This window comes from Lathyrus oleraceus, chromosome 6 (genome assembly GCF_024323335.1).
Source record: "Lathyrus oleraceus cultivar Zhongwan6 chromosome 6, CAAS_Psat_ZW6_1.0, whole genome shotgun sequence".
Classification (NCBI taxonomy): domain Eukaryota; kingdom Viridiplantae; phylum Streptophyta; class Magnoliopsida; order Fabales; family Fabaceae; genus Lathyrus; species Lathyrus oleraceus.
The window spans coordinates 169,336,264-169,359,795 of NC_066584.1; the positions used below are offsets into that span (position 1 = coordinate 169,336,264).

General features: G+C 37.4%; 1 long non-coding RNA gene across 1 annotated transcript; it reads left to right on the plus strand.

Moving 5' to 3' along the window:
• The first annotated feature begins 1,317 nt into the window (after window positions 1-1,317).
• LOC127092592 (uncharacterized) lies at window positions 1,318-5,267 on the plus strand. Its single transcript, XR_007792224.1, has 2 exons — window positions 1,318-1,875; window positions 4,378-5,267. It is a non-coding gene; the product is annotated as an uncharacterized LOC127092592 (long non-coding RNA).
• The last annotated feature ends 18,265 nt before the right edge of the window (window positions 5,268-23,532 follow it).

The following is a 23,532-nucleotide window of genomic DNA, read 5'->3' on the forward strand; positions in this document are numbered from 1 at the left end:
GTTTGCAGAAATCGAATATACACGATAGTGAGGCAAGCGCCTCCCACTTTCTTACTCGAGGAATAACGAGGTGTGCGCCATCTATTCCTTTATCCAATTTTACTTAGAGTATTTTAATTGGAAGACGAAAGTTTAAGCGATATTGAGAGCGCCAATCGTTCAAATATTGTAGAGATAGTGAAGCGAACGCACACCATTCTCCTTTTCATCCAATGTTTAAATTAAAATGTTTTAATCGGACAACAAGAATTCGAGGAATATGGCGAGTGCTAATCATTCGAATACTCGAGAGATAGTGAAGCGAACACCTTCTATACTCTTTTTCATCCAAAGTTTATTTAAAGTGTTTTAATCGAAAGACTAAAATTCGAGCAATATTGCGAGGGTCAATCATTCAAATATTCGAGAGATAGTGAAGCAAATGCCTACCATTCTCCTTTTCATCCAAAATTTATGTTATAAAAGAAAGTCTTTAGAAGTTATATGGATTTAAAAAAAATGATTTGAATTTGAATATAGAAATTAATCAGATTTGAAAAAAAATTGGTCTTTGACCAAAATAATTAGATTATTTATAGGATAATATGATATATTATGAATCAATTGTTAACATTACTAAATTGATTACCCTCTTAATCATAATAAAGAAAAATTGATAGAATTTAAAAAAAAGATTAAAAATTGTATAAAATAAACATCTTTTATGATTCATATTGATAAACAAATATTGAGAAAAATAATAATTTTACTATATTATTATCATTAGTCCAAATAATTTTAGGGAACTAGCAAGCCGTGAAATTAATATATAAAACAAATAGATTAGGGTGCAACAAGAGCAAGTTGTGAAATTAATATATAAAATAATTTTAGGGAACTAGCAAGATGTGAAATTAATATATTATCATTAGTTATTTATTTGCTATAATTCTAACAACAACAATGGAAACAAAAGAAACATTTTGCCGTCACACCGCCGCCACTTGGCAACATCCCCATAGGTACAAGCAATGTGAACAAAACACAATTTAATGCCTATACCCAAACTCTGCACTACTTTCCATCTTTTTCAGACATTTAATGCCTTTTTTCTCTCATCATAATTTTTAAAGAAATAACTTAAATGAAGGCAAGGAAAAACAAATGGGTGGAAACCATCGGTTGGAATTGATCATCCCAAAACAAGGAAATGGAAGGGACACATAAATGGTTCCACGTGGCAAAAGTCCCACGCGCCAATGTAGGTACCGTGAATCTAATGAGGCCCATTAATGGTTGTTTCATAGACTTAGCTTTTCAGATTCCAAATATCTTTTCCTCATTGAATTTAAAAGCAAACGTCTTTAATAGAAATGAATGCAACTTTTTTTAAAAAAATAAAAATATATAAATAAACTATTAATTATATTCCCTTATTTCTATCACAGAACAAACCCTCTATACTCATGAATTATTTTCTCTATTTGTTTTCTCTCCATCTTTAATCCGAACCATGACCATAAAAACCCACGCCAACAACCAAAATTACGGATCTAACAACGTTTTCACCAGAAAGCTCGATGAACACCGGTTGGGGTTCATTAATTGAAAACCAAAAAAAACTACAAATTAACAATCAATCAAAACCAACAAGTTTGAATAGAAGTTCAGAATCTAAAATGCCTTATCAGACTTGGAAAAAAAACTCCAACTTCTCACAGATCTAAACCTAACATGGGTGGATATCAATAATCATCAGGTTATAGCAAACATACAACAAATGAAGGAGTTTTCGATGAATAAAAGAAGAGAAAACAAAATTTAAAGCAACGGCAAAAAGGGTCACGCCGGAGCCTCATGAATCTTGCAAAACTCCGGCGGAAGTGATTACCTAAGGTATATTTCCGTTCATTTTGGTTGATCTACCTTAAGTTCCTTATCCTAACCTCTTCTATGTTTTTGTTCACCTAAAATCAATCCATTTGTAAGGACAAGAAGATCTGAACTTTTTTGGGCTTGAAGCTTTTTAACTAACTGGTGACCTTTTGTGAAACTTTTTAGCATAGTATCGACGCTTCAGGTCCTCCTTTCATTTATGCGTTTTGCTGTAATAAAGTTTCTGTAGTACTTAAGCTCTTGCTTGCTCAGATTTTCCGTGTGAAATTCTGAGAGGAAGTTTTGGATTAAGCTTTCAGTGGAAGTATACAAAATGGAGAGGATAAGGTTATGTTGCTGGAATTCATCTGTATACTTCCATTGAAAGCTTAATTCAACACTTCCTCTCAGAATTTCACACGGAAAATCTGAGCAAGCAAGACCTTAAGTACTACAGAAACTTTATTACAGCAAAACGCATAAATGAAATGAGGATCTAGAGCGTCGATAATATGCTAAAAAGTTTCACAAAAGGTCACCAGTTAGCTAAAAATCTTCAAGCCCAATTCCTCTCCCACATCCCCAATTCCTCACCCACTTGCACAAAATCAGGAATAGAAGGCGGCACTTCATTCCTGATTTTGTGCAAGTGGGTGAGGAATTGGGGATGTGGTGCGTGAGAAATCGTTCAAGATCCTTCATCAACATTTTTTGTATTTTTGTCCTTTTCTGCATTGTAACTTTTCCTCCTCTCTTCACGGATGTATTCTATTGGTGGTTACTAGGGTACTTTTTGTGTCTTTTGTTGTGGGCCATGCCTTCTACTGATATAAACAGTTAAATGAAAAAAATCTAATGATGAAAAGTTTAAAACCTTCTATCCTAAGTGCAAGTTTATTATAAAAGCAATATTTACATAAGAGAAATGTTGTTTATAATGGAAGTTAGGCATTTAGACAAAAGAAATAATGTAAAAAAATGGAGGATAGAAGTGGCTGTTAAAGAAGAAAAAGAAAAAAAAATGAATTTACTAGTTCAAATGAAAATGTATTATTCTTTTAAGATGAGACATAAATGAAAATTGAGATAAAAATAAAGGAAACCTGTCAAAAGAATTAAAATGGAGATACATAATTTTGTTGAAAAATGGAAATAGGATATTTGTTAAAATGAAAGAAAATATGGTTTAATGAACCTAATCTCGTCTGTAATTTGGATCCCCAGATGCACTGTGGATCATGTGATATTTATTTTAGCATTATGAGTCCAAACTTTACAAACACGGGGACCATAATAACCAAGGGTTAAGAACAAACGAACATTGAATGAAATTTTGACCAAGTAGATGAAGTCAAGCACCATGAATGATGAAAAAGGTAGATGAAATTAAGGTTAAGAGGCCACACCATGAATGTTACACCTAATTAGGGTTTATGGAGCTTTGTTGAACCTGGGTTAGGGTAATAACAAGGAAACTCTAATTTCCTCCTCCTAGTAAGATCCACAAGCCCTAAATCTGTGCATCATGCTTTCGGGCTAAAAAGATAATGAAAGTTTTAAACTACCCAAACAAATTTGGGTATGACACCAAGGAGACAACTGAGAAAGCTGCTGCAGAGGCTGCAACTAGGGAAAAAAAATGAAGTTGAAGCATTGGCCGTTGAAGCTGCTCAAAAAGCTACAGAAGATGTTGAGAATACAACTGAGGCTGCTCTGACTCGAGGTGAATCATCTAAATTTGACCTAGCTCCTCTATTCCTCAAGACTCTGGAAGAGCTACAGAAAGAACAACAACTGGTCAGAGCCAAAATCGACCAACAGTATCAAGTCAACTCCAGCATCTAGAATCTGCTTGCTCAACTACTTAGAGGATGCCTCTTCCTCCAAACCCTTATGCATTCTAGGAAATTTTTTCTTTGTTTTTTTTCTAAGAGTTTTTGCCTCTGAGGCCTTTTCTTCTATTTCTTTCTGCATTGCATCTCTCTTTCTTATCAATGAAATTTTGTTCCTTCTATGAATTTATTACTTGTCATTTCATTAACTTTTTGAGTCTGATAAAAAGGGGGAGAAATAAATAAAAGTCTTTTTGATGAAATAACGTATCTAACTCTCAGAAATGCACTGCTTACACTCTAACATTAAAATTATTGTGTAGTCTATTCCTTTTTACAGGATCAATCTAAACAAAGGAAAAATGAATCTGTATCTGAGAAACAAATAAAATAAGACAAGAAACCTAAGAAGGTCTGGTAATAAATTCTCTACCTAGAAACCCGTTTCTAAGTATCAGACTCCGGGGGAGATTTCTAATCTCAAGGGGAGTCATTCTCTATCCGACTCTGATTCATTTAAATTTGTATCTTTGAAAAGTAGTATCGTTTCATCAAAAGTATGAGTTTTTGACATCATAAAAAAAGGGAGATTGTTAGAACAAGATTTTAATTCTTCAATATATCTCTAAGCTTTGATGGTAACAAAGAATGAAACAATTTTGTACCCCTAATATTTTTCTTAATTGTGCAGGTTTCTAAGTCAAAATGACTATGAGGAAAACAAAGATCTGACATCGACACTAGTCTAGAAAAGCTGAACTAGCACAAAGAGAAATCATATCTGACTCCAATGCATATGAGGAAGCAATTACCTAAAGAATTTGATGATGTAGTTCAACTCCATATCTGTAGAATCTATAACAATATCCAAAGATTCTATATCTGAAGACTCTACAACAATATCTAAAGACTCTACATCTGAAGACTCTGCAAGATAACATGTGAAGATCATTCTAAAGAATATCTGAAAACTTAAAGACATATGGACTCTGCTCAAAGACTCTGATCATGCTCACTCTGATACACACCTTAACACTCTATCTAATATCATCGGATCAGAATCTTAATCAGGAAGCATTCTAAGTATAGTATAAATCTTTTTAAGGAAACAAAGTATTATGTCCAAGACTGCTATGGAAAGGGAAAGAAATTTACTACCATTAATTCCAATAGCTGGCACAGAATCTCCTTTGATCTCCCTCCAACAGTATCATCTCTAAAACCTATATAAAGGCCTCATCACAACATGTTGAACACAAGATCCCGATACATAACAACATTTTCATATCTTTCATTGTAATATTTAGTTTTCACATAAGAGCTGCTACTCAAATTGTGTAGTTGTTATTGCTCCTAAATTTTGTTTATACTGCTTATATAGAAGCACCTAGTCAAACACTTGTATTCCTAAAACTCTTTGTAATTCCTCAAGTGACTTGTCTAGGTATGCATACTTGTAAGACCCCAATTTTGACCCTAAGATCCCTAATGCTATCTCATCATTTGCATTGGCTTTGAGATCACACTTTGGTATCCTCCTTACCCTTCATTCATTGAGTTTATATTGGGAGAGATCATCAAGCACATTTTGATTGTATCATATTTTATTTTATTTTGTTTACTAACCAAAATACCAAAAATATGTCCATATATAGCTTTATTTCTTTTGTAGGTAGTGTGTGCATCCACCAATGCCTCATCAAACTCACAACTAGGGTTTGAGACCCTTAGTGCAAGATATCAACCAAGGAATGGTTCACAATGGATCTAAAAATCATTATGGATCCCCATGATCTTCACTTATCATTTTGATCAAGAATTCATCAAGTGTTTGAAGCTTGTTTTCCTTGAAAACCCTATTTCTTCTGGGTATCTTGTGTGACTTCCTCAGCAAGTTTCTTCAACAATTGGTCAAATATATCAAGGGATAATTAATTATACATTATCTTATGTATATATGGTCCTCCATGAGTCCCAAAGATCAAGAGAACTTCAAGTTTGCAAGTTGGATCAGGGTGGTTGACTAGAGAAACTAAAATCTAGGGTTCCCTAGACCCTATATCCAACAATATTTTTTAATATGAAAGTGACTCCAAGAGAAAAGTTACTCTTTATGACATTCTAAACAACTTTCATGTTGACATCAAGATCTAGTTTTGCTTGTAAAGTCATTTTTTATGGTGAAACATTATAGGTCATTTTGTTTGTGCCCTAGTTAGTAGGTCAACTTCCAAGGACCATAACTTGCTCAATTTTTATGATAGGAAGGCCATCCAAGTTTCATGATCAATTTCAAGATGTCCTCTCCAACTTTTATTCTTTGAGAATGGAAAATTCAACATGCCAGGGCAAGTTCCAAGAAGAAACATTATAGGTCATTTTGGGCCATTACCATTGAACAAACAATTTTCCTCAACTTCTAAAATGCATAACTCCCTCATACCAAATACAAATGAGGTCAAAGTTGTGACCAAATTGAATAGGTTTGAAAGATATACAACTTTGATGAAGGAATGTTTCCCATTTGACGCTTATAGCAAAAGTTATTCAAGGTGGAAAAGTGGTCATTTGACATGATACTTGTAGCGGTAAATTCATGACCATTAAGCTATGGATAAACTTAACGTCAATAAAACCAGAGTAGCCACTACGCTTTTATTGTTTCCAGAGGAAAAGGGAAAAGTACGAACAAAACCCAAAGATAAGAAGTTTTCAAATCAAAACTAATAAAATGCCAGAGATTACACGTAAGGGGGTTGGTTACACAGAGGGAAGGTGTTAGCACCCAAAGTATCCTAGGTACTCATAGGGAGCCCTTTTTTATATGTGTGTATGTGTTTTGGCATAAAAGATGTTTGTAATAAGTAGAGTGGGGAGATGAGAAAATAATTAATTAATTATATTTTTGTGTTTGACAAGACCTTTAGACTTGTGCCTACGTACCAACATAAAAATGAGGGACCAAAACCTCGTAGTTTTCAAAGTGAGTTGATTGCTTTTAACAAAAGTTTAAGTTTGAAAGAGGCACAAAAGGCCTAAAAGAGTTTGAGTGAGTGTTAGTTCTTTTTGTCTTTGGAAATTTTAAGTCAAGTATGGTTAAGGTCATTTATAAGTTTGATTAAGAAAGAGAAGTTAAAAAACGCAATGGCATAAGGCCAAAGTTTCTAATTTGCAATAAAGAGTCTAAGTTTAAAAATCACAAGCAAAGAAGGTTTTAAAAGGGGGGAGATTTGAAATTTAAGAAATGGGAGGAGATGAAGAGAATAACCCTAAGCAAGAATTTAAAAGTTAAGAGTTGAAAAGATCTGACCGGTGGGATGCAATCCAATAGACAAGAATGTCATATAGAAACCCATTTTTCCTTTGGACTTTAAAACAAGCAATATCAATAAGCAAGTAAGATGAAGAGCAAGGCATAAAACAAGGATAGCCACATCCAAGCTAGCAACTCCATAATCTTCTTCATAATCTTCCCCATGTATCAGATGACATACTCCTTGAATGACTCAGAATAAGGCATTAGACACAGGTTCAAAGTAGCATTTGCATCCAGACCATGTAGCAGATGAACTCAAAAGGGATCTCAATACTTGCATCAGATGAAAGTTCAATATACTATGGCTTGGCTTTAGAAAAGTGGGCTTTACCAAGTCCTTTTGCATAGGGAGTGTTTCCTAATTCTAATTCCAAGTCTCAGATCAAATCCAACAGTCCACACAAACATTTTTTACGGGTTTTTGTTGTTATTATGTACATTAAGGTCCTAAGACCACAAACACAAACAAGGTACAACACGTGGACCATCTAATCTCCCTCATTAATTGAGGTGGCATATCAGATGGTCTCTAGCGCACGTTCCATGTGGTCTCGAGTCAACAGCGTTGCACATGTGGTAATCAAAACCAATGCTTAAGATTAAAACAAAATGAATGGATCATGTGTTTAAGAGACACGCCAAAACATCGCCAGAGCCAGAGCTCCGGTCTTCTTCTCTGGTGGACCTCACCGGACTTGTCCACCTTCAACCATCACCAAAACGAAAAAGGAGGACATGAATTTAAAGAAAAAATGCTTAGGATCTCGAATCTGGCATTAATTTTTTCTAACTCCAAGTATATATAAAGATACAGGGAGTTGAATTTTGAGGATCATGATCTGAATTTCTTCGATTTGACCTCAAAGCAACTCAATCTTCTTGCCTACATTGGTAGGACTTCAGACAACCAAAAATCAACAAGAATAGTGGAGAATTGAGTGAGAATCGAAGAGATGAAAAATTCTGAAAATCACCTTCACTGCAGCTTCAGATTGGGACGATCTTGCTCTCAATTATCCTTGCCCTTGCTTCAGATGCTTGATGGAATGGAAATGTATCAAGGAAAGGGGTGGAATCTTGGAGTTTCAATCTAAAAAACAGTAGGAGATTCAAACTCGATTTTCAAAGAAAATCTTCAAGCTTATCCCTTAATCGTGAGGGTTTAGGGTTGCTGATTCAAAGCTTGCGTGCCAAGATCTTCAATTCTGAGCAAGTGAGCTTCTATTTATAGCCAAGGAGATTGATAATTGCACACTTCCATTTTTGGCCAAAGTTGAAAATCTCACTTGCATGCTTGCATGGGTGTGTGGTAGGCCCATCAAATGATGCACTTAGGTCCAAAATTGTGTGTAAGCAATGCTGAAACCATGTTAACAAGCCATGCACTCGTGTATGAAAAATGGAACTTCAAACTATCGAAATGGTCCTTCAACTTTAAGCCATGCGCAAGTCATTCATACTTTGCCCAAATCAGATGATTTTGGACTTTTCAGAAAGTTTAGATCAAGAGGAACAATTTTCATGTTGAACACTTTTTTGTTTGAAGCTTGGATCATGATGAATTTTGAGGTGGAAGTTTTGAGAAGCAAACATATAAAAAAAATTCTAAGTACCAATCCATATGTTCACTTCTGCCACCTTGAATAAGTTTTTCTATGGGTTTCAAATGAGAAACGTTCTTTCATAAAAGTTGTAGCTATTTCAACTCCCTTCAATTTGGTCACAAATTTGATCTCATTTGGATTTGGCGTGAAGGAGTTATGCATTTTAGAAATTGAGGAAAATCACTTGTTCAATGGTATTGACCCAAAATGACCTATAATGTTTCCTCTTGGCACATACATTTGTAAGTTGATTTTGAACTTCCTCTAAACATCAAAGTTTAAGTAGACATATTGAATTTGATCATGGAATTTTAATGGCTTTCATCTCATACAAAATGAGAAAGTTATGATCTTGGGAAGTTGACCTCAATATTAGGGTTTAGACAAAATAACCTATAATCTTTCACCATAAAAAACGACTTTCCAAGGAAAACTAGCTCTTGACCTTAACATGAAAGTTGTTTGGAATGTCATTTAGAGTAACTTTGATATTGTAATCATTTTCATATGGTAAAAATTGTAGGAGATAGGGTCTAGGGAACCCCAGTTTTGACCAGTTGAAATCCTCTGGTCAACCACCATGAACCAACTTGATAGCTTGATATTATCTTGACTTTTGGGACTCATGGAGGATCATATATGCATAGGATGATGTAATGTGAAGTATCCTTTGAAATGTTTGATCAATTGTTGAATAAACTTGTTGAAGAAGTCACATAAGATACTCAGATGAATTAGGGTTTCCAAGGCAAACGAGCTTCAAACTCTTGACGATTTCTTGATCAAAATAACATGTGAAGATCATGGGGATTCATATATGATACTTAGAACCAAAGTAAACCAATTCTTGATTGAGCTCCTTGCAATGAGGGTCTCAAACCCTAGATATGAGCTTGATAGAGCATAGGTGAGCATGTACACTACCTACGAAAACAATAAACTATGCATTGACATATTTTTGGTATTTTGGTTAGTAAATAATGAAAAACAATGTATGATACAATCAAAGGTGTGATCCCAATGTGTCGCAACTGGTGCGAAAAAACAACCGGCGAAAAAAAGAAAACAGAAGAGTCGCCACCGTTCGTTATTTATCCCAAAGGAGGGAAAGGAAACGATCGAAGAAAACCTGAAGAAAAAGGAAAAGACAAGGTCTCGCAACCAAATCTAGGGTTCGGGAGTCGATTATGCGAAGGGAAGGTATTAGCACCCCTACGCATCCGTAGTTAGTCGTCAGTCAAAAACTCGGCAAGACATCACATCTCGTGCCTACGTATCTAATCTGGAATGAGAATCAGAGTTGTTGTAGTTCGACTACCTAGGGGTTAAGGATTGCCATATGAACATGGACTTACAAAAGGAAGACACCAGCTGTGTCAAAGGAGAGTGGGCAATGTGTTCAATGTCCTAGCAGTAGGTGTCGCAGCTCGCTGAATCGATTCTTAGGCAGTTACCTCTTGGCAATAGAACGGACTGACATGCCGTAAGATCGGAGACGCACAGAAGGTCTAAAAGTGGGGAAACTCTACCCTAGAGTTGTCATGCAATGTCGACCTATGTGTTAGGATTTACAAATGGGAACATCTACCTAATGTTATCATGCAAAGAATAAGGGAATTATACCTATGTTATCATACAAAGGGTTCTACCTAATGGGTACTATCTATACGAAACAAGAGTCGACGGATGGAGGAAGGAAAGGAACCACGAATAAGGGTAGATGGCGATGTATAAAGCAATCGACTTACAGGTAGATGGCGATGCATGAAGCAATCGACTTACAAAAGGATGGGTGAATACGTGTTGGTTCTTATAAGTTTTGAAAATGATTACTCGACGTTAAATCGAGCTTTTGATCTTGTTTTGAAATGGTTATCGGATGTTCGTTTTAATTCTTATATTAACAGATGAATAAAGAATGAATGAATAAATACTATACATTTCATGGGAGAGGGGTACATTTGTTATGAATGGGGATTGTTCATGGCAATCAAACAATAAGAATATATGCCTCATACATCATACAAATAGGCAATAGTTATTAATCAAATCAGATAATTAAACAGGTGTATAATCAAGTCAAAGAAAACAAAGAATAAAATAATGGAGCATTAAACAAGGTATGAGAAGTATGAACATGTTAAACAATCAAGCAATAGAAAGCATGCATGAAAGAAGCAAGTACAACAGATAACAGATGAATCGGACAGATGAAAATATGCATAAAAGGTTCACTGAATAATTTAATCAGGAAATGAGGTGAGGATCAAATAAAATCAAGATAGAAAACCTCTAATACATGGAATATGATATGAACAAGGGAGGACCAAAAGATCTCTTCAATTGCCATAAGCAATCCCTAAGTCAAACATCGATCATAAGAAAGTCAACTGAAAATTCAAGTCAACTTAATAAATATCAAATAAATAGCAAATTAATAAAGAAAATTATGAAGAAAAAAAATAAGGTGGGGTCAGGACATCATCATCCCCCAAAAAGATTTTAAAAATAAGGAAAATTGGTGCATAAATCAATTGAAGTAAGATAGAGGTCAAACCAAAAATCAACCAATAAGACTAGGTTAGAAATAAATCAAGAATAAATTGAAAATGGGAAATAAAATTCCAAGAAAAGGTCAGGTCGACCATGGGACATTGGGCAACCTTCATCCCAAAAATCAAAAGCTAAAAAGAATTTTAAGTTATGAAAATAAAATCAAGAAAAAAATGTGTGTTAAAATGAACCACTTAGAATAAATAATTAAAATAAAATATCAATATTAAATAAATACGAAAATAAAAATTAAATAAAATTAAATAAGACATTAAGAAATATGGAAAATATTTTTTGATATTTTTATGAATAAAGAAAATATTTTATATCAATTAAAAATAAAACAGAAAATAAATGAAAATTAAAAAAAAGAAAATGAAAGTGGAAGGATTATTGCAGATGGGCCCTGAAAGGGAGGTGTGAAGAGCGAATGGCACAAGGCCCCAGTCCAAACAATTATTCAGCGTGACATGAAATAAATAACATTTTAATTTACAAAGTCATGTAACATGGCATCAATTTGTCAAAGCCACTTAAGTCACTACAAGACAAAAAGGAAATGGCCGACTATGATTAAAACAAAAGCAAGTGATCTAATGGTTCACGGGGCACCACATCATCGTCTTCTTCATGAAGACAAAACCCTAGCCATGCAGCCACGAAAATACAGCCCATGCAGTGAGTTTTTCAAAACTTCCACTCAAGATTACAACCACCATAGGACACCGAATTAGATGAAATAAAAACCAAAATTCAAGTACAAAATGTGTAGATCATCATGGTATCCTTGTTTGAGTAAAATGATGACTTGATCATGGAGAAATATTGACAACAAGATGTTCACATGGGCACGACATAATGGAAAATCACAACACAAATCCATAACATCAAGAACACAAGCATAAGATTGGCATTATAAACAAACATGAAACAACATGAGCATATGATTAGCAATGGAAAAACAGTAATGAGCATAAATGAACATGATGATGATAATGATGAGCATGGTAAGAAAGCATGGTATACCAATGAATGACTATGGAAGATGAGTGATAGAGGGTACCTAGTGGATGCTTGGTCCACTGCCCTTTGATTATTGAGAGATATGGAAGGATATGAGGCTTCCTAGATGCTTCACTTCAAGAACTTGATGAGAAAATAAAGTCTGCTATGTGACCTTGCCTTGCTTGCTTGTCACCAAATTCACACGCTCCTCTTTAGGTTTAGGGTTTCAGGCTTTTAAATAGGGTGAAACAAATGTTTAATGGGCTTTGAATAATGCTTGTTGTCCATAATCAAATAATGCCAAGTGAGGTGTATTAGGAATGGACACTCGAGGTTTGTGTTTTGGGCCAAACTTAAGTGAATGGATATCCAATGCATGGCCAACTGAGATGACAAAACGTGGGCTGGTTTGTCTTGCATGGCTTGGCAAGCAAGAAAACATTCCAAGGTGGTGACTTTATGGCCATGTAACCTGATGAGCAAGCTACCAATTGGTGAGACAATGCAAACAGTAGAAAGATCTCATGGAGTATAGCATCTTTCATGTTGAGCACAAGTTGAAATGATGAATAGAAGAAGGTGAAAAATGGTCCCAAAATCGTGTCACACAAACTGCAAAATGGTTGGGCCAGTTTGGCCTGAAATCTGCCTAGAAAATCAAGTCATGGTGCCCACTTTAGGTAAATGTATCTCTCAAACCATAGATCAAAATGAGATTATTCCAAAAGGAGGTGAAAGAGGACATGTCAAGGTATAATTATTGTGAAGAAAGTATTTTCAAATGATGCCTTGAAGTGCAAGAAAACTGGCCAAGAAGTCTTGACAAACTATGAAGATTCTTGGACTATGAAACTATGAAAAAATTTTTAAGTGTCTTAAAAATATGTCTCACTTTGACTAAACATAACTTTCTCAATTTTAATCCAAATGGAGCAAACTTTATGTCTTTAGCAAGCTTGGAACAAGAGGAACAACTTTCATGTTGGAGAAATCTTCTAATGGAGCTTTTATCTTGACGGGAAATGGGCTTAAAGTGAATGCAACAATCATGAAAACTTGCCCTAAATGGAAAGTCAACCATTTCTAAATTAGATAACTTTTCCAATTTCTGATTAAATGATGAATCCATGATCCAACCTTGATCAAATTTCACATATAGGATCCCCTAGGCATGGATTTTGAGATTCCACTCTCAAAATGTCAGGAGTTGACTTTTCTGGCCCCACAGTTGACTTTTCCCAAACTGTCTAATTCCCGATTCCAATGATCAATTGAAGCATCTCTGGCTCAAATAAAGAGCTGATTTTTTGTATGTAGACCCTTGCGGACATATGGAGGGCCATGGAAAAGAGTTTCACCCAAGGAATAAAAAATAAACCGATTTTATACCTGTCGCAACCCGAAAAATACGGTATGCGAAAAAAACAACCGGCGAGAAAGAAATGACAGAAGAGTCGCCACCGTGCGTTATTTATCCCAAAGGAGGGAAAGGAAACGCTCGAAGTAAACCTGAAGAAAAGGAAAGGAAAAGACAAGGTCTCGCAACCAAATCTTGGGTTCGGGAGTCGATTATGCGAAGGGAAGGTATTAGCACCCCTACGCATCCGTAGTACTCTACGGGATCCACTCTTGTCGTTCTTGTCTAAAGGGTGTATGTTTATCTAATGTACTATTTACTAAAAGAACGGGTCAAAGAAAATGACTCGCACGGATGTCGCATCCACTGCATACGTATCTCATCTGGAATGAGAATCAGAGTCTTCGTAGCTCGGGTACCTAAGGGTTAAGGATAAGTGTGCTCGCTAAGACATCGCGTCTTAAGCCTACGTATCTCATCGGGAATGAGAATCAGAGCAAAACGTAGTTCAACTAAACTACGGGAATAAGGGTCTCGATTGCAACGAGGGCAAGAGAAAGGGATAGTCTCGATCGCAACGAGGGCGAGAGAAAGGATCGCAACAAGGGCGAAAGCAAACAAGAATTAGTTGTTAGTCGTTAGTCGTTAGTCAAACTCGGCAAGACACCGCGTCTTGTGCCTACGTATCTCATCTGAACATGAGAATCAGAGTTGCCGTAGTTCGGCTCACGCACGCCAAACAAACAAACACACAAGCAGGCAAACATGGAGCCTGAGTGCCAATCACTGGACTTACATCAGCATCCGAACCAAAACACACACAAAAAGGCAAACGTGGAGCCCGAACGCCAATCACTGGACTTACATCGGCATCCGAACCAAAACACACGCACACTGGAACCCGAATGCCACTCGATGCACTTACATCAGCTTCCAAGCACACAACAACCAAACAAGTTAATAGGGAGTCGGGAACTCGAGCCTATAACTGTCAAGCACACACACAAAAAGAAAGAAAAGTGTGAAAAAGAAAAAAGGGTGCCCGGAGAGATCTCGCACGATCTCCTGCCTACGTACCTCATCTGGTATGAGAATCAGGGCGACGTAGTTCCCCAACATAGGGGAAAAGGATGAACAAATAAAAAGAGACGCTGAGACGTCAAAAGAAACAAAAAGGTTGCCCGGAGAGATCTCGCTCGATCTCCTGCCTACATATCTCATCTGGTATGAGAATCAGGGCGACGTAGTTCCCCTAAACAGGGATTGCCATCTGAACATGGACTTAGAAAAGGAGGACACCAGTTGTGTCAAAGGAGAGTGGGCAATGTGTTCACGTCCTGGCAGTAGGTGTCGCAGCTCGCTGAATCGAGTCTTAGGCGGTTACCTCTTTGCAATAGGACGGACTACATGCCACAAGATCGGAGACGCTCGGAAAGGTCTAGAAGTGGGGAAGCTCTGCCCTAGAGTTGTCATGCAATATGTACTTAAGTGTTAGGATTTACAAATGGGAATATCTACCTAATGTTAGCATGCAAAGAATATGGGAATTCTATCTATGTTATCATACAAAAGGATATGGGAAAACTACCTATGTTATCATACAAAGGGTTCTATCTAATGGGTGCTACCTAATCGGAACAAGAATCGACGAATGGAGCAAGGAGAGGTGTTGGGGATATAGGGTAGATGGCGATGCATGAAGCAATCGACTTACAAGGTTGATGGCGATGCATAAAGCAATCGACTTACAAGGTTGATGGCGATGCATAAAGCAATCGACTTACAAAAGGGTGGATGAATACGTGCTGGTTCTGTTAGGTTTTGAAAAATGATTACTCGACGTTGGATCGAGGTTTTGGTCTTGTTTTGAAATGATGATCGGGTGTTCATTTTATTTCTTGTATTAACAGATGAATAAAGAATGAAAGAATATTATACATTTCATGGGAGAGGGATACATTTGTTATGAATGAGGGTTGTCATGGCAATCAAACCATATAAATATATGCCTCATACATCATACAAGTAGGCAACAGTTAATCAAACAAGTAAGATATAAACAAGTATATAATCAAATCAAATAATCAAAGAATGAAATAATGAAACAATAAACAATGTATGAGTGTAAGTGCAAGGGAACCAGCTCATTGTAAGAAAGCCCAAGAGTAAGCTATGTGAGGTTGATGGCGATGCTTAAAAAGCAATCGACTTACAAGGGTGTAAAAAATGGGCTCGATATTAAATCGAGAAAAGTATGATTTTTATAGTTTAAAAAAATGGTTTTGAACTAAATTAAAATACAACAACTTTACATTATTAACAAAATGAACATATGAGTGTAATAAAGGCATAAACATAAAAAGAAATGAAAATGCTAAAAGAAAAATAATATAGCTAAAAGAAATAAAATGCCAAAAAATGCCACACATGAGTATTGAACCCAACCCACTCAAGAATATGAACACTGCCCTTCTCCACCAAACCACTCATCATTATCTGCTACTGAGATACTACATTAAATATATGAACCGGGCTAAAAAACAAAAAAATAAATAACATATAAACATTTTTATGTTTTTTATCTCTGTTAAAAAACAAATTAAATTAAATAAAAAAAATTAAAAAGAAAGAAAACAAGAAAATGGAAATGAAAAAAAAAAAAAAAACACAGAGGTTCGTCTTCCTCACTCTCTCTCACATTCTCACCAGAAAAACCATTCAATCGCTCTCTCGCCCATGTCGCTCAACCTCATCTCTCAATCTCCATTATTCAAATGCTCCTCACCTCACGTTTCTTTCAATCTCTCAATGAATCTCTCTCGCACTCGACCTTAAGCTCAGCGAATCAATCTCTCTCAACTCTCACAACATTTTCATCAACAAGCACAGGAGATGGATAAAAGGAAAGAAAGAGAAGTACTTACAAAGTGTCGCGGTGGTGGCGGTGAAGAACGTACAGATGCTGGCCTCCAGGTAATCAATCTTGGGATTTTTAGGGTCTCTTCTCAGATTTCGCCTCCCAGTTCTTGTTGTTTTCCTCTTCTTGGATTAGGGTTTTCTTTGGTCTCTTTTCCGCCTCTAGGTTTTTGTTTACTGATTCATTCTCCCTATTTATATTCTGTGAATTAGGGTTTCAAAAGGGTCCTTGATGTTCAAAAGGAGTGTTTCTGCAAAGCACTTTGGATGCTCAGACACAGAATTACCCTATCCATGTTAGATTCAAGAAAAGGTATCCTTTCTTCTCTGCTTTGACCTCATATCAATTTGGGATGTTTTTGGACTTTGCCCTCTGACTGTTGGTTAATGGTTTTGCACTTTAGGTTTTGCAAATTGACTGATTAATGTGTTCCCCCCTTATTTTTTTTACCGCAGTAAAAGAATGGTGAGCATGGTTTGCTGCAACCTTGTTGAATTGGCCTTGCATTGCCCTGCTGGATCCCTTCGTTCAGTTCATCAGGTGGTAAGTGACTAAGCATGGTTTTTCTTATGTGAGGCTCATGTTGGTTTTGGTTGGTTAATGAATGAATGAAAAGGATTTTGACTGGCCGTTGTAGGTTAGGCTTTTAAGTGGAACTGGTTTATTGGCCTAAGTGATGCCCTGTTGAACAGGTTTTTCTTCTTAATACCAACTTGGTCAATGAATTGAATTTTATGAATGAGTTTGGTGAAGTTCTAAGTGTGAATTGCCATTACATGGAATTAGGTTAGTCACCTATTGAAACTGTTACAGGTTATGACAATTTGTAGGTTTAGATTGATGGCTTGTCAAATCCCAATTCTGCTTAACATAATGCTTGTGATTACTTGTGATGTCCATTGTTGTTAGCACATTTGATCTGCTTCTGTTCATGTTGATGCAGGTTTGGACATTACAATGATTTTGCTGGCAGGATTTAGTCAAGTGGTCGTGTGCACTGCAGGTTTTAAGGTTGAATTGTGGAACTCATCTTGACTTAATCAGGTTTATCATACAGCCAAAGGTTTCAAGTATGTGTAGCATAACATCATGGTTTGGGTTGCCACTTTCATCTGGCTTGTGCACTGATGTGCAATCTATCTGAACCTAAAGCTGCTAAAATCCATCCATGCCTATTTCCTGTGTCCATGGTTATTAGCACTTGTGTGGATTGAATGAGTAGGCTAACTTATGAATTGTCATGCTGCCCTATATTCTGAATTGTTGTGGCCATAGCTATGTTAATGGCGAACTATGCATTTGTCCCATGGTTATAAATTAAACTGTGAAGTGGTTGCATGTGTTTTTGCAGGTTTGTCCATTGCCTTAATCCTGACCCTGCAGTTTAGCATTTGGTCTGGTTCTGCAGGATTCTTGGCTTGGGCATTATGGTGGTTTGGTTCTGCATCAGGTAGTTTGTGGATTGATTATGCTTGCCATGAACATGAATGAATTGTGTTGAAACCTCTTGCCAAGCCATATTTTATTAGAATTATAGGTATGTTTGGGCTACTACTGAGCTAGAATGGTGTTGCTTGAAATATCAAGATGTTGCATCCCTAAGGTAAGGATTATTCCTCTTTGTTATGTGATGCAGGACCTGCTTCTTGGTTGTGACTTAGGGTGCAACAAGGTACTGAATGGCATTTTCTGCAGGATTTGCACCAGTTGGGTTCAGTGATGGTCCCAATAGTTGCTTGCTGCTAGGTTTTGTTGTTGAGAAAAGCTAGAGAGGAACTCCCACTATAGCATAGTAGTATGGTGAACTTCATTTTGATGAAGATGCTGAATGGTCAGATACAAATACCAACCAAAATTGGAGTTTCAAATGATGCATGTCTGGCCTTTAGGCATACTGCAACCAATTCCTGCTTGATTGTTATTTTCTGTTGTGGGCAGGGATCGATGGAGGGTTCAGGTACTGATAGCAAGAAATCCATGGAGCCAAAACAGGTTGGTGCGGAATATTCGCAGCTTGCTGTAAGAAAGTTCAAACTGGTTAGCAATTAACCTTCTCCAATAACTTATGGCCTGCTTGAGATTCAAAATATAATGCCAATTGATTCTTGCAGGTTTGGTCCTAGCTGCTGCAACTTTCATATGCTTTTCCCATTATTGTGAGTTTAAAGCCAAATGTATATGGGAATGTTACAATGGTCAGGTCATGGTGCTGCTGCAAGGCTTGGCTCAAGTGTGCTGCAGGATTGGGTATTACAGCAGTTGGTGCAGCAAGGCAAATGCAGTAGGAGGCGAGAAACTTCAAAGTTTAAGGCATGACCAAGTTGGCATTAAAGTGAAGAAACCAAATCCACAAAGTAAAATCAAGGCCAACATGGACATGAAGCATGGAACGAGGATTAGGGTCATGATGGAAGACTTAGGATTTTAGGATGCAAAGAGGTTGCGTTGACTTTGGTCAAGGTTGACCAAAAAGTCAACTGTTGACCAAAATCAACAATTGGTCAAAAATGCATTTTTTTGTATTTTCTTGTGTAAATGGATAATGAATCAATTATTATGGGGAAATTTTTGGGTTTAGGGAATTTGGGTTGACTTTGGTCAAAGTTGACCAAAAAGTCAATTGTTGACCAAAGTCAACAATTGGTCAAAGATGGCCAAATTTTGTATTTTCTTATATGGAATCACATGTAATGGTTTAAAATGGATGAAATGGATTGGAATGGTTTGAAAAAATGATTGGAAATTGTTTTCATGATTGGCTTGAATGTTTGACTCTTGAGAAGAAAATAACTTGACTGATAATGTGTATGAACAAAACCATGAAATAAGACCATAAGGTTATAGTATCCATGAACCAATAACATGACTGGCAAGTGGCTAGAAACACAAGAAACTTGGTTGTTCAGATGACCCAGACCATAGAGGTATCCACAATCACAACACCATGACTTTGGATCAAAACCAATCCTCATGTAAAACCAAAGTTAGGTTAGGCCAAGCATGCCAAACAAACATAAAAAATTCAGGAGCAAAATCGGGGTATGACAGTTGCCCCTATTTAAACGTCTTCAACTAGAGAATATGAAGCAGGATATTCTTCATATGATCATAGTGGGAGATGGTTAAATACTAAGAAGACCCGGATTTTGATCCTGAATCCCTATGAAATAATTAACAATGTCTGTCAGAATTGGCAAAGAAGCAATCTCGAAAGAAGAGTCCGTCTGGTACGGTGAAAAATCGGCCTGAGTACCGAAACAGAAAGTTGACCTGGATACCAAAATAAATGGTAACACAGGAATACCCATGGCCCGAACGCCGCACATTAGTCTGAACACTAAGCATTGGAATATGAGAGTATCAATGTTGGTCTGATCACCGGAAATCTGGTCTGAACACCACTTTGATCTGGATATCGGAAAAACTGGCCTGAATGCCACTTCGGTCTGAATACCGGAAACTTCTTCGATCTGAAAATCGGGAAAGACTGGCTTGAATGCCACTTCGGTCTGGATACCGGGAAAACTGGCTTGAATGCCACTTCGGTCTGGATACCGGAAAATTTCTTCGATCTGAAAATCGGGAAAGACTGGCTTGAATGCCACTTCGGTCTGGATACCGGAAAATTGGCCTGAATGCCACTTCGGTCTGGATATCGGGAACTCTGGCCTGAATGCCACTTCGGTCTGGATACCGGAAAAACTGGCCTGAATGCCACTTTGGTCTGGATACCGGAAAAACTGGCTTGAATGCCACTTCGGTCTGGATACCGGAAAATTGGCCTGAATGCCACTTCGGTCTGGATACCGGGAACTCTGGCCTGAATGCCACTTCGGTCTGGATACCGGGAAAAAACTGGCCTGAATGCCACTTCGGTCTGGATACCGGGAACTGGCCTGAATGCCACTTCGGTCTGGATACCGGGAACTGGCCTGAATGCCACTTCGGTCTGGATACCGGGAAAAAACTAGCCTGAATGCCATAAGTACATCGACCTGATCGTCGGAAACTTCTTCGATCTGAAAATCGGAAATTGGCCTGAACGCCACTTCGGTCTGAATACCGCCTCGGTCTGAACACCGGAAAATTCTCCATGTCTATCAGCATCGGCGAAGATAACAAGACAGTGATAAATGAGCCGGCACGCATGCCAAAGACCCATGCTGGGGATAACAATCGAAAGATTGACCAAAGAGTGCATGAGATATATTATCTATAGCCGTCAAAACGTAGATAATACACTCGCATGGAAGATTATCCATAACCGGGTTGTAGGTTGTTAAATGGATAAACGACCGAAAAGAAAAGCAACGGGGTACCAGACTAGGTATGCAAAAGATGACCAATCAAAAGAGGATAAAGTTGCTTACTCGAAGCAAGTATCCAAGAAGAAGGGTGTCATACGGTGAACTGACTTTAGGGTGTTTTGCTTTTTATCGCAATGTCGCGGATAGCAAGAGTCGCCACCGACTTTTCTTTTATCCAATAAGGAAAGGTGGAAAAGAACAGGAAAGACCTCAATAGATTTTGGGTTCGGGAGGTACATTATACAAAGGGAAGGTATTAGCACCCTTTGTATCCATGGTTATCCATGGGCTCTTAATTACTGGATCACTTATATTTTTGTCTGAAAAGTGTCGGTGAATTGCTTAAAAAATGTTTGAAAGAGAGTTTAACTTTGTAATGATTCTCGTATGAATGTATACAAAGTATTTATCTCATTTGATTTTGAAAATGGTTTAGAAAAATATAACTTGGTAATGATTCTAGTATGAATGTATACCAAGTGGTGATTTTCTAGGATTTGTAAAGTGTAAAGTGTGAGGGGTGGAAAATGTTTTAGGTTATGATCCGGCAATTGAGAGTTATACCTTCCTGAGGTCGTTATGGGCATTTCCTATCCTTATGAGGGTAAAACTGTCCTTACTATTGAGAAGTAAGTAATCTTACCCTTTGGATGTTTAAGGGTCATCGTAGGGTCATCGATAGGTCATTGAAGGCAACATTTGTAAGGATACCTTAACATTCGAAGGGACGATCATCATTTAACCGTAGGCTACACCGAAGGGTCATCGAGGGACAAAATCATATTTTCGAAGGCAACATCCGAGGGACCATGATTTATTTTATGATGATTTAACCGAAGGGTCTTTGCTAAGTGTATCCCCACATTCGCGGGACATGACCGTTATACCGTAATATCATAAGGCAAAAGAGAGGTTCAAGATCACATATTTAAAGGCCATATTTTAAAGTTAAGTAGGTAATTAGGATGAGCCTCCACATTAAAATCAATACATTAAAATTACATTAAAATTAATTATTAAAATTAACACATTAAAATTAATTATTAAAATTAACACATTAAAATTAATTAGGCAATTTAGGGTGAGCCTCCACAATGGTATCCCACACATAAAGTGGAAGACCTAACGGCAATCTTTTCCTGGGCCATATGAACCTTTGCAAAAATTCAACAAACGGGTTAGCATACCAAAGCAGGGTGTAATCGAGGAGTTGCACCAAAGCAGTAATAGTATCAGGTAAACAGAGCATGGTTATAATAAAACAGGTCAGATGGGCAAAGATCAAAACAGAGCGAAAAAACAACGGCGTCCATTACAACAATTCAAGGTATCCAGGCATACTTAAGTCCACATACAGAACCTCAAATATATTTATGAATTCAATTATAATATCACATGGGAATTCGGAACGTAAAGCGGCGATAGTAACGCAAACCTGTTTGCAATTGAATTGTAACCTTGAATTGGCACTCTTAGGGTTGATGCCGGATTGAGTTGAGCGGTGCCGCCGGCTTTTCCTTCAGGGTTTCCTTTAAACAACAAATTAAAACGAAGGAAATAAACTAGATCCTAACGTAATGTTAGATTCGGTAAAAAGGTGCACAATAGTTTCCGTTGCAGAAACTATTGGGCGAAAAGAATTAACTAAATGCTAAAAAGGAAATGGGAAATTGCAAGGGGGGCAGTGTAGAACTCGTAATAAACAATGACTAAGCTACTGGAAAAGAAACTATGCAAAAGCAAAAACGGCAAAAGGAAAAAAAATGTGGAAAAGCCTCTCCTTTTTAGGTTTTCAAGGTGGCTATTTATATTGGTGTCGTTAGGTCATGCCTGCTGCCCAAAAAAAGTCTTCAACGCGCGTGGATATAAGGCCCAACATTCCTCAAGTCTCTTCAAGTCTCTTCAAGTCTCTGAGGCGTTACTGGCGCCCAAAAAGTAGGGGAATGGTGTGACGTTCGTCACACCATGTGTGACGTCCGTCACAGGGATGCGCAAGGCGTGACGCTCGTCACAGCCTCTGTGACGCTCGTCACAGGTGCAATACCCGAGTTCTTGTATTTTGGGCTGGGCCTTGCTATTTGGTTCGTTTTTCCTCCTTTTTGCACCTCTTTTCCTCCAATTCTACTTGTGTTTCCAAATAAGCCACCTGAGACAAATAGGAAGAAAATACCGCGTAATATCCAATAATATAAAGTGACCTGAAATAAATGATGATAAAATTTAATTGAATTAAGCCTTAAAATATGATATAATTTCATGTTATCACTAGGCGAGCGTGTAGCGAACGGGCCAGTTTGGGCCATTTTCATTCGTGAGCTGGGCCTTCGTTCCTTTGAGATTAGTATCATAAAATGATTCGGAATGCCTTGAAAAGTGTCTTGAAATATTAATGGGCAAATTTTGGGGTATGACAGCTGCCCCTGTTCAATATTCTTGAACCGAGAGAGTAGAATGGTATGTGCACCATTCGTGGTCTAGAGGTGGAAGATTATTGAACACTAGAATGCCCCGAAAATTTGCGCTTGTCAATTGGTCTTGATGGAGATGGGCTTAAAGATGCCATCCAGGAAGTTTGATGATGGGAGCTTCAGACTGTGTCGTACGTTAGACGATATCTGAAGACATGGGTGTCATACCGGGTCATACACTAGACCGTATAGTGAATCCCCCGTCATGCTGTTGACTTTGCTGGGGAGTCAGAGTATGCTGTATACTGCTGGGGATAAGGGATCAGAATGAATCATACACTGGACCGTATCTGAATACCAGAGTGAGCTGTTCGTTAGG